A 13,338-nucleotide genomic window follows, 5' to 3' on the forward strand; every position below is an offset into this window, starting at 1 on the left:
GGATACACTCTTTGATACGTATCGTTGGCAACCTGTATCGAATCGTATCGTATGATACATATTGGGTATCATAAGATACTAATAACCATGATTTATATTATTACACGAGTTAACAACTTTTTCCCACCACCCAAACAAAAAAGTTTAATGATACTTTCTTTAAAATATTATTTTAGTATCCAAATATTATGTTTCTTTCTGATTTGGGTGGGAAATACAATGGTTTTAGTTGCAAAGTCAAATTTATCATTTTCCCACCGCCGATGTTGGGGAGAACGGCGAACGACGTGCAATTGGCAAATCAATCTCTGATTTTGTTTAATTTCATCAATCAAACACACCCCAAGTTCATCATGCAACCAAAACCCTAGGAAGAGGATGACAGCGATTGGCGAGAAAATGGGGTCAGGGTTGTTAGGGGTTTTGGAGAGGGAAGGATGGGGATTCTGGTGTGGTTTTAGGGTGGATTTTTGACACTAGAAACGATCGAAAATCGGTTTGGAAGTTGAAAGGTCACGTGGTACACAATTGACAATTGGCAAGCAAGGGACGGTGTTAGAGGTAAGGGTTTTGTAGAGTGGGTTGTGGGGAGTGTGATGGTGGTGTCCGGGGGAATTTCTGGCAAAGAAATCAACTGGAAATCCAGCTTGAAGAGTCGGCCGTGCGAACGGAGGTGATGGTGAGAAATGGTGAGTGATGGCTTGGGCTTTGTAGAGGAGGTGATGGAGATTTTGTGGGTGGTCTCGGAAGTGATTTTGAATGTCAGGATCGGCCAGAAAACGGCAAAAACCGCTGACTACGGTGCTATAAGGTGCACTTTTTTTTTTTCTTCTTCTACGGCAGCCAAAATGTTTGTTGACCATTCTACCCTCACTTATAACGGGTTTTCAACCATCTTGTCCTTCCTCACAACAAAAATTATTAATAAAGCTTTAAGTCGGGAATGAAGATCTGTCTGACTGCAGTGAGCTTTCTTCTTTTTCTGGTTGGAATAGTTTCGTCTTGGAAGATAATGCTCATCGATTTCCCAAATAGGATCATCACGACATTCTGAGCATTGGCAGTCAAGATCAAATGGGGTGTGACCAGTGACTGTATCATATTGATGATAGACAGGAGCACCAGATTGTTGAAAAGAATGAATGGAAAGTCCAGGTTCCCGTACTGCAGTAGTGGGCATGACCGGAGTAATCATGAATTGAGTTTGTCTAAAACTCAAAAGTATTTTAAAAGTCCAATAATTTGGACATCTTGTAATTGACTTGACTAATTTAAGCATAGACTTCTTTGAAATTCCTTATTGTAGCTTATTATGTCGACATGTTTCCACACTTTTTGTTGAATTAATCTTGGAGATTTCCTAAGTTCAATTTTACTATTACTTCCAATTATGATTTCACCATGGATATCATCATCTTAAGAATTATAGAGTTTGAATTTCTCTTTCATTAGAAATTACTGTATTTTTTTTCTTTCTTCCTATAAATATTTCGGACACAGTTTCATATTATCATAATTCTCTTTCTTCTAAAGTCTAACTTATGATTTCTTGATCGTCGTCTTCCACTATATAAGCTTTGTTGATGCATGATTTTGACACCAACTATTTGCACGTGGGAGATGCTGAGCGGACTCAGAAGTCACATGTAATTATGGGGGTGTTTGATTGAGTAAGGGATGAAGAACAATATTTAAAGTGGTTCGGATGCTCAAACAAGTGAATCCTACGTCCACTGATATTGTATTAATGAGTTAAGTTAGGTCGCGTTCAGCGAGCTGATTTATAGCTTAAGAAATACAATAGGGAGAGAGAGTGTGTGTATGCTATTTCAGAGAAAAATTAGCTAAGCTTAGAAACAGGAGAGGAGCCCTCTATTTATAGTGGGAGGAATTAAGATAATGATTACTAAATCTGTGAGTAGGGCAGATGCCGTGCAAATCTTTCTCTACGTCCCATTACTCACCTGCCCGAGTGATTTCCTCGACTTGTGCAGGGATTGGACACGTGGACCTTTTCTAGCCTTTCGCCAACCTGACGCATACCCACTGCACTAACAAGAGCATGCTGCTCACGTCATCACGCGACGTGGCTGCATCTAAGTAGATGTAGAACCTTCTCAAGCTCCAACCACCCATGCTGACAAGGCTTGGCATCAGCCCTACTTTCTCAACCATAACAGAAGTCCCCTAGTTTTTAATGTTTGAGGATCGAATCTTGAAAACTACACAATCTAACTTGATTTGATGTGCTAAGTGACCACTGGTCGATCCGACCTGGTTGCGAGGAGGTCGCGAAACATTTTCATATAGGCGACCTGAAATTGTCTTTTCCGTAAGGCCTATGACCTATACTAGACCTTATTCAGTGTTGTGGAGAAATATTTTTCTTGTATTTCATAATGAGATGTACAATGAATTTATAGCAAAAACAAAAAACTAATCTAGGAAGTAAATTGTTACATTCCTATTATAATTCTATTTCCTATTCTTATTATAATTCTATTTCCTATATTACAATGAGAATAATTCTATTTCCTATATTACAAAGAGAATAATTCTATTTCCTATTTTACATTTCAACAAGTGTCATAGCGATGATTACGGTTTTGACCGAGGTTCATGACCTGATTATACTTATCGTATCTTTTGTTGAAGGCAAAGAGTCACGTCGCTTCGCAACTGACACTCGATGAAAAGTGTTTTATCTAACGACCTCTTCAGATGTTATCCGTTGCACTTAGGCAACAGATACATTAATGAAACACCTTTTGCTCTGACAGACGTGTCCTATGCGCAATAAGTGCCAGCCATGCACATTAAATGCGAGTCATGCTGAAACGACATTCCCTATTAGAACATTAAATGCGGATGTGAGCGCATTTAATGTGGAGGAGAGAAACGAGCCATCGCTTGAGTATTTCAACAGAGAGAAATGATGATTTGGTTTCTCGAAACATGACGGTTACTCTTTCCCATTGATTGACGACACGTGGTCACGATCAACGATGAGAGACGATTTCCGTTCAAACATCGTTTGACTTAGGGAAAACCAAGCGCCACTTCCTTCACTATAAAACTCCTGGCTCACCTCAAGCAATGTCACAATACTCACCTCTTTAGAGAGAACAAGAAACTTTCGTGAGCCTTGATTTTCCGTCTTTTAGACTAGTGCGCACTTGACGTTCAGAGCAGGAGGATCAATCTTCATACTCAAGAGGTAAGGATGATTCTCTTATCACTTATCACTTTCCTTTTTCTGTTTTTTGGATATGGTTATGCAATAATGGTGATCGTTTGCTGGTGGTTGTGTTAGTGTATATTAGTGTATGCCCTAGAAACCATTCGTGTTGTCGGTTTCAGAGCATTTTATCTTGTATCTATATATATCATAAATAATAGAAGAAAGAGTTCTTCAATTCATATATGTAAATTGCTTCCTTTATTTAGTCATGCATTTAAAATAAAGTATGTATATGAATTGTCCAGATGATTCATTTAATAGGTAAATGAATTATCGAAAAGGGTTCCTTACGGAAGCAATAAAAATTTGGGCAACTATATTGTACAGTAGGCATACCGGATGCTTCGAAAGATATCATGAGTTGATATAAGTACGGATGACGATGATAGTCATGTCACTGGGGCATTGGTATGGATTAACGGTTGGTGAACGTTTTTCGAACGTGACCGAATAACGACAAATCACTTGGAAAAGCATGTAGTCAATGATTTATCTTGGTTATATCAGTGCACGATGTAGTCCTTTGACCTGAGACATTGTAGTCGGATCCGATATGGATGCGTATGGTTCATACGGTGTATAAGTACGAGACTAATCATGTTTCGTACAATAAAGCCTATTTGGTCATGCGTTGTTCATATGCGGAAACGAACGATGGTCAAGAGGGGTCCATTGACTCGAAATATAGGATCGGGAGTACCGCTGACTCCCTCCGGATTCGAGGTTCCTAGACAAACATCGATAAATGTCAGAAAACTAAATCTCGGCCAGAGTCTATTATAGTCATACAAAAGTAAGTTGTGATGACAAGTTTCGGACATATTGACGACAATTCGGTAGAAGATCGAGTTTAGGATTTTGACGTTCCAGAATCTATACTCGATTAGGATATCTCAATGGAGGGACTTTACCTGCATGGTACGTATGATCTGAAATGGGTTGATGAAGTATTTCTTCATCGTGGGTTAGGGACTATGGCACATTGCAGATGTTACCATGGTCGTTGGGCCTCCGGACGGGTTTCTGGATTTATCCAGAATCGGCTCACGGCTAATCCACGGGGACCTATATGGTCACACCAATAGCCTTGAGAAGTTAGAGAATGATGGAGAGAGAAAATGATTTCGAAGAGGGCTAGCACTTCCGAGGGTAATAACAGGATTTCTATAGTAATAGTTACATAGAAAACAATTTGTGACATTTTAAGGGTTAAATGGTCAAGCAATAATTAATTATATTTAATTATTATATCTTAAAGTGTTAAGTTAATGAGATGAACAAAAATAACCTTTTAATAGTTAAAGGGTAAAAAGGGTAAATTATGGGTTGTTAATGTAAACTAGTTTAGTTTACATGGGCCTTGAATAATATTGATTATTCAAAGGGTAGCATATTAAATTCGTGGGGTCTTTATAAAATAAGATTTATTGGGCTTGGAAGTGAAAAATAAATAATTACAAATAGCCCAAGTATATATAGTGCAAAAGGTTGCATTTTTGTTCATTATTCACTGTTCACTCAAACACAAACTAAAAGCTCTCTCTCCCTAGCCAAGGCCACTCTCTAATCCTCTCAAGGTGGTGTTAAAGTGTGGAGGTTTCATCCTTTTGAAGCTAATCTTCATCAATCCAAAGCAAAGGAGTAGGTATAATCTCATATCCAAGCTTTGTTGAAAACCGGTTTTTTTTAATCCATGCTTTCATTCCATCTCCACCACTTTCATGCATGCTGAATTTTCAAATGGTATCAGAGCTAAAAGCTCTGCATGTCGAATTTATAAGCTAAAATGGCATTTTCCATGGGTTCATATGTTCATCAAACTTGGTTGTTTGCATGTTAGTGATATGGTTCAAAAATGTTTTTTTCATAGTAGATCTTTACAGCATGTCTCGGCCATACATAGATCAGAGGTATATGTTCATTCTTCTCTCATTCTTAATGTTTGAATGATGATAATGGTTATAATGAGCATGCCTTAGTATTGGATGAGTTGTTGATGTAATAAGCATGTTTGATGCATGTGTATGTCTCGGCCATCTCTTGATATTTGGAAAAACATGTTTTTCTTCTTGCTCTAATATGTTTGGGTATGTTAGAATATGATTTAAAGCATGTTGGATGATGATTATTGAGAAATGTGTTGAAAACTACATGCATGATATGTCATTTCGGCCATGACTAGTTTGCCAAAAAATGTCATTTCATTCATGTATTGATGAATGATGTTTTAGGAAAGTTGCATGGATTCATTTAGAAAAATGTTCATGCATGTTCATTTCCATTACTTTGATTAAATGGTTTATGCTTTGACATGCTAAATGTATATCTTTAATTTGATTAAAGTTATTTTTGCATGAAGTGTATGCAAATGTTGCAAGTGTTTAGTGGTGGAATTTGATGTTAGCATAAAGTTATGGATTATTCATTCATATGATGAATTATGATATTAAATATGATTGTGGTAAATAATGTAAGATGTTTAATTTGATTAAATTATCTTTAGCATCATTGCATGGCATAAATTATTATATTTTGAAATGTAATAATTTGGTTGTTTGAATGGTTTCAAAAATGATGATGCAAGTGGCATGATTGTCTTTGAAAAGATAAATATGTCATAAAAAGTATTACTTTAGTTAAAAGTAACTGTGTCATAGAATGATTACTCTGGAGTAATAAAACCCACTTATCTATGCCATGCATGACTTTTGTGAAAAGTATGAAATGATGCTAACAATTAAATAATATGTCTTGGGTGGATATGACAAAAGTGTTTGTGAATGATCCTATAAAATGTGTAATTGTTGCATGCCCCAAAGTTATGATTATATTACCACATGAATATATATATAATATCTATTAATATATGAGATATATGTATATTTATAATATTAGTGAATATATATATATTTTTTAATAATTGTTTATATCCATGCCTTTAAATAATTGTTTATTATATTTTGTTGAATGTTTAATATTATTTATGTGATGAATGAATATTAGATTAGAGGGTGGATCATGGACACCATTTGGTTTTCAAAATATTCAAAAGTGTTTGTAATATTCTTTTATTAATGGCTTGTAAAATTAAATTTTATTATTTATTTTATCGGGCCTGTGTGCCTAAGATCCAATATGTAATGGAATCGGTGCTAGACGAGAACCGAAAAGCATCCGGATGACGATCCAATCGAGATAAGTATTAGGGTAAATAGTTTGCCTTTAGGATGTTATTTCGAAAAGCCCATGGTCAACCCACATGCTTTAATTTATGCATATATGTGATATGTATGAATTGTTATAAACATGGCATGCTAAAATGAATTAACTAAAGGTTAAACCTAAATCTCCCCAATTTAAAATTATTAAATCCAAGTCTCCCATTGTGGGATAACTAAATTCTTTGATATAATTTTAATATCCCAAGATTTCTATTATGTGAGGGATACAATCTTTATATCATAGAATTAAGTTGATCTTGTTCTTGGATGGATATTCACCTTGACCAGAATTCTATTATGTGAGGACATGATGAAAATGCCATCCTAAGAAAGCACAATGGTTCGGATTTAACTAGCCTAGGGTACCAAGAATTCTATTATGTGAGGTATCCGAAGTTAGGACAAGGAATATAAATCAAACCTTATATAGTGATATAAAGGAAAAGAGTTTCCACTTATTAGACTTAATTAACAAGGAATTCTATTATGTGAGGTTAATTGAATTTGATAAGAAATTGATTCCACTAAGAAATTTAATCCAACGAAAATTTTCGGATCTATTTAAGGGAGTGTAGGACTCGAATAAAATAGTGGGAGCTAATTTGATTATGCATTAAAAGGTTTAAAAGATTACAAGACACTAATAAAAATTACTTTTCTTTGCAGTTTCATCTTTGTGATAAATAATCGAAAAATGGCCAAAATGTTCTCCTAAGGATAATGGACAATAACATGTTAACCGGACCCAACCTAAAAGATTGGCAAGAAATCTTAGAATTGTTCTAGATTTTGAAAGAATTGCTTATGTCCTAGAAGCACCTCTTCCACTTGATATTGGACCGGATGCCACAAGCTGAGCTTGATGCTTTGAAAAGTGGAGAGAGGATAGTAGGAGGGCTAAAAATTACATGTTAGCCTCCATGAATAGAGAACTTCAAACTAAGCATGAAGAGGTTTCAAATGCTTATGATATCCTATAGCTCTACAAGAGTTGTATAGCGAAAATCCAAGAGTGGTTGAGTATGAATTGTGTGCATCCCTCTTTAGCATGAAGTTAAGGGAAGGGGAACCTCCAGCTGATCATACTCTTAAAAGATCAATGGATTAGATCGACTGGATGGATATGGGGTGGTCATGCCAGACCGCCTCAAAGTGAATTTGATTCTACAATCCCTTCCTCCAAGTTATAAACCGTTTATAACTAACTACAATCTCAAATGGATTGAGAGAAAACCTCTGAACTACTAATGAGCTTAAAGAATTTCACGACAGAATGTGAAAAGGAAAGGACATGAGGATGTCTTTGCCGCCTCCACTAGCAGGGCAATAAAAAGCCCAAAGTGCTACCAAAGAGAGGTCCAAAGTTGGACCCAAGAATAAGAGCTTCAAGAAGCCAGTGGCAAAGAGAGAGGCCGATGCAAAGGGAAAATGTTCCACTATGGAAAAGATGGACACTGGAAGAGGAACTGTCCTCAAACCTGAACAGTCTGAAGAAAGGCAAAGGAAAAGCAGGTACGAACCAATGTTATGATTGAATATGAATAATGATAGTGTTAATTCCGATAGTCATTCCGGATATTAGATTCAGCCAGCAACATCACATGTTGTATGTCTTTGCAGGTACTTCAGAATAGTTTTGAGGTGACAAAGGGCGAGCTATTGAGGATGGCAAATGGGGCACGAGTTGCCGGAGGCCATGGGGACTTGCCCACTAAGACTACCTTCAGGACATGTTTGAATTTGTTTAAAGTATGTACTTGAAAAAGCCACTAGAAACATCATTTCTATTTCTGCTTTGTGTAAAGCAGTTATTATGTATGTTTAATGGAAATGAATGGTCAATACATTTTGGAAATGTTTAGTTGGTAAAGCTGGAATACAAATGGTTTGTATGTCTTGAATTGAATGACTATGCTTCATCAATACCATTTTAATAAAAGAACTCGATCTGAATCAAATCCTAAAATTCTATGGCATCATAGATTGGGTTATAGGAGAGAGAAGATTAATACAGCTTGGAGAAAGTGGGATCCTAAACTCATTGGGTTCTGAACCCTATCAACCTGTGAATCATGTCTCCAAGGAAAGATGACCAGTCTCCCTTTAAGAGTAAGGAGAGCGAGCTAAAGAACTTTTAGAAATCCTACATACGATGTGTGTGGACCATTTAGTACTTTAGCTAGGGGAGGATTTGAATACTTCATTACCTTTACAGATGATATGTCACGATATGGGTATTTGTATTTAATGAAATACAAATCTGAATCCTTTGAAAAATTCAGAGAATTCAAGAATGAAGTAGGAAATCAAACTGGAAAGGGTATTAAAATACTACGATCAGATCTTGGGGGTGAATACTTGAGTACAGAGTTTCAAGAGTTCTTAAAGAAAAATGGGATATCTCACAGTTGACTCCTCCTTATACACCCCAGCTTAATGGAGTGTCTGAAAGGAGAAATCGTACCTTATTGGATATGGTACGATCGATGGTGAGTTTTACAGACTTAACAATGTCTCGTGGGGGTACGCTCTCCAGACCGCTGTGCACATCCTTAATAGGGTCCGTCTAAAACTGTCCAGAAAACACCGTATGAGATATGGCATGGAAAACGTCCCAGTTGAATTTATGAAGATTTGGGGCTGCCCAGCTTATGTTAAATTGGTTAAATCTGATAAGCTGGATGTTAAACCGAGAAGGGTCGGTTCATTGGATATCCTAAAGATAGTTTAGGATATTGCTTTTACTTCCCAAGTGATCAAAGAGTTTGGATCAGAGAAATGCGCACTTCCTCGAGAATGAGTTCTTGAAGGAAGGCGGCGTTGGAAGAAATATTGAACTTAAGGAAGAGATCGAAGAGCCAAGAAACGAGATTGCTGAAGATGAAAGTCCACTCAGCGAACTTAGTATCAGATACTATGGTTCCAGTACGAAAGTCTCTAGAATGTCGAAACCTCCAGAGAGATATGGGTTCTCCCTGAGCAAGATTTGAATCTTATAGTGGAGTAGATGATCATGGTGATGATCCTAGAAGCTACGAAGAAGCAATACTGGATAGAGATTCAGGAAAATGGCTGGAAGCAATGGATTCTGAGATAGAATCAATGCATGCCAATCAAGTATGGTCGCTTGTGGATCCACCTGAGGGAATAGTTCCTATAGGTTGTAAATGGGTCTACAAGAGAAAAGTTGGCAAGGATGGGGAGGTAGAGACCTTCAAAGCTCGACTGGTGGCGAAGGTTATCTCAGAAACAAGGATTGGATTATGAGGAAACCTTCTCGCCTGTAGCATGATTAAATCCATCCGTATAATGCTAGCCATCGCAGCAACACATGATTATGAAATTTGGCAGATGGATGTCAAAAAAGCTTTCCTCAATGGGTTATTAAGGAAAACACTATATGGAACAACCGATAGGTTTGTATCCTCTAATGAAAGACATAAGGTATGCAAATTGCATCGACCATTTAGGATTGAAGCAAGTCAAGAAGCTGGAACATTCGATTTGACGACAATAATCAACGTTTGTTTTGTCAAGAATCGGATGAGCCTGTGTATACAAATGGGTTAAAGATCATGCCATCACGTTTCTTTATTATATGTAGATGACATACTTTTGATGGGAAATGATATAGGCATGATGACAGAGGTTAAGGTTTGGTTGTCCAAAACCTTCTCGATGAAAGACTTAGGAGAAGGACATATGTCCTTGGCATTCGTGTCTATAGAGATAGAACGAAAAGGGTAATTGGATTATCACAAAAATTGTACATAGAGAAAATGCTAAAAAGATTTAGCATGGAGAACTCTAAGAGAGGTCTTTTGCCCTTCACTCACGGTCTTCATCTTTCTAGGAGAGGGGTCCAAAGACCGATGAGAGAGCGGCAGCGGATGCATAATGTGCTTATGCGTCTGCGTAGGTAGCTTAATGTAGCAATGCTATGTACAAGACCTGATATAGCTTTGCTGTAGTGTTACGAGCAGATATCAGTCAAAAACCAGGGGAGAAACATTGGTCGGTTGTAAAATCGATCCTTAAGTACTTGAGAAGAAATAAGGATCTAGTTCTGAGTTATGGATGTTCCGAGTTAAACATTCAAGGATACTCAGATTCTGATTTCCAATCAGATATTGATGATAGAAAGTCTACGTTAGGGTACATTTTTATATGTAATGGAGGTGCTGTTAGTTGGAAAAGTTCCAAACAGACACCACAGCTGACTCCACTACAGAAGCTAAATACATTGCTGCTTCGGAAGCAGGAAGGAGGCTGTTTGGATGCGAAAGTTCGTAATTGAACTTTGTGTGGTTCCGAAAATGGCTTACCCAATAAGCATGTTCTGTGACAATACTGGAGTATTGCACAGGCAAAGGAACCAAGGGCACACCAAAAATCCAAAAAACATTCAGCGTAAGTATCCATTTGAGAGAATTCGTTGGAGCTGGAGAGATTGATTCTGAAGACTCCTTCAGCAGAAAATGAGCTGATCCACTGACTAAGGCGATGACACTGAAACAATTGGACCATCATCTTGAGAAGATGGGTATGAGATACAACATCGAATGGCTTTAGTGCAAGTGGGAGTTTGTAATGTATATAGTGTATACCCTAGAAACCATTCGTGTTGTCGGTTTCAGAGCATTTGTCTTGTATCTATATATCATAAATAATAGAAGAAAGAGTTCTTCAATTATATATGTAAATTGCTTCTTTATTCAGTCATGCATTTAAAATAAAGTATGTATATGAATTGTCCAGATGATTCATTAATAGGTAAATGAATTATCGAAAAGGGTCCTTACGGAAGCAATATAAATTTGGGCAACTATATTGCACAGTAGGCATATCGAATGCTTCCGAAAGATATCATGAGTTGAATAAGTACGGATGACGATGATAGTCCTGTCACTGGGGCATTGGTATGGATTAACGGTTGGTGAACTGTTTTTCGAACGTGAACGAATAACGACAAATCACTTGGAAAAGCATGTAGTCAATGATTTATCGTTTGGTTATATCAGGCACGATGTAGTCCTTGACCTAAGACATTGTAGTCGGATCCGTATGGATGCGTATGGTTATACGGTGTATAAGTACGAGACTAATCATGTTTCGTACAATAAAGCCATATTGGTCATGCGTTGTTCATATGCGGAAACGAACGATGGTCAAGAGGGGATCCATTGACTCGGAAATATAGGATCGGGGGTACCGTGACTCCATCCGGATTCGAGTTCCTAGACGAACATCGATAAATGTCAGAAAAACTAAATCTCTGGCCAGAGTCTATATTAGTCATACAAAAGAAGTTTGTGATGACAAGTTTCGGACATATTGATCGACAATTCGGTAGGAGATCGAGTTTAGGATTTTGACGTTCCATGAATCTATACTGATTAGGATATCTCAATGGAGGGACTTTACCTGCATGGTACGTATGATCTGAAATGGGTTCGATGAAGTATTTCTTCATCGTGGGTTAGGGACTATGGCAAATTGCTAGATGTTTACCATGGTCGTTGGGCCTCCGAACGGGTTTCTGGATTCATCCAGAATCGGCTCACGGCTAATCCACGGTGGACCTAAATGGTCACACCAATAGCCTTGGAAGTTAGAGAATGATGAGGAGAGAAATGATTATCCGAAGAGGGCTAGCACCTTCGAGGGTAATAAGGGATTTCTATAGTAATAGTTACATAGAAAACAATTTGTGACATTTTAAGGGTTAAAATGGTCAAGCAATAATTAATTATATTTATATTATATCTTAAAGTGTTAAGATTAATGAGATGAACAAAAAAACCTTTTAATAGTTAAAGGGTAAAAATGGTAATTTATGGGTTGTAATGTAAAATAGTTTAGTTTACATGGGCCCTTGAATAATATTGATTATTCAAAGGGTAGCATATTAAATTCGTGGGTCCCTTATAAAATAAGATTTTATTGGGCTTGGAAGTGAAAAATAATAATTGCAAAATAGCCCAAGTATATATAGTGCAAAAGGTTGCATTTGTTCATTATTCCATTGTTCACTCAAACACAAACTAAAAGCTCTCTCTCCCTAGCCAAGGCCACTCTCTAATCCTTCAAGGTGGTGTTAAAGTGTGGAGGTTTCATCCTTTTGAAGCTAATTTCATCAATCCAAAGCAAAGGAGTAGGTATAATCTCATATCCAAGCTTTGCATGTAAACCGTTTTTTTTAATCCGCTTTCATGCTTCATCTCATCTGCACACTCTTCATGCATGCTGAATCTTTCAGGTTGATTAGAGAATAAGCTTTCTCCTAGGGTTTGAGTCTTCGGAGGTGGCCCCCAAAGATTCTTTAGGGTTTTTCTAGGGTTTGAGGAAGATAGTGTTTACTTTTTTCTCCACATCATCGTATGAAATAGGGTACGATGACTAGGGCTGTTCAACGAGGCGAGTCGCTCGCGAGCCGACTCGGCTCAGCTCGGCTCGAGTATGGCTCACCTCTTTTGGAATCGAGGCAGCTCGGCTCAATTTGTGAGAGAGTTCGAGCCGAGTTCGAGCCTGCCTCGACTTGACTCGACTCGTTAGGCTCGCAAGCCGAGCCAGACTCGAATTATTATAGGCATTTTGGGAGTTTTATTAAGTATAGGGGATTAAACCAAAATTTTAAAAACAAAAAGTTTGCAAAAAAGACAAAGAACACCACGATGTTAAAATCCCTAAAAACACGACTAAAATCCTTTCCCCTAAAACCAAACCATTTTAGGCAAGTTGTAGGCGTCAGATTTGGTGGAGACTGCAGGGAAACAAGGAGAAAGAAGGAAAGAAATCAGAGTTGGTGGAGAGTGCAGGGGAAACAAGGATAAAGAATGAAAGAAAGAAAAAGAAAATAGGAAAAAAAGGAGAAAG

The sequence above is a fragment of the Pistacia vera genome, unplaced genomic scaffold (assembly GCF_008641045.1).
Source record: "Pistacia vera cultivar Batoury unplaced genomic scaffold, PisVer_v2 Contig111, whole genome shotgun sequence".
Taxonomy (NCBI): domain Eukaryota; kingdom Viridiplantae; phylum Streptophyta; class Magnoliopsida; order Sapindales; family Anacardiaceae; genus Pistacia; species Pistacia vera.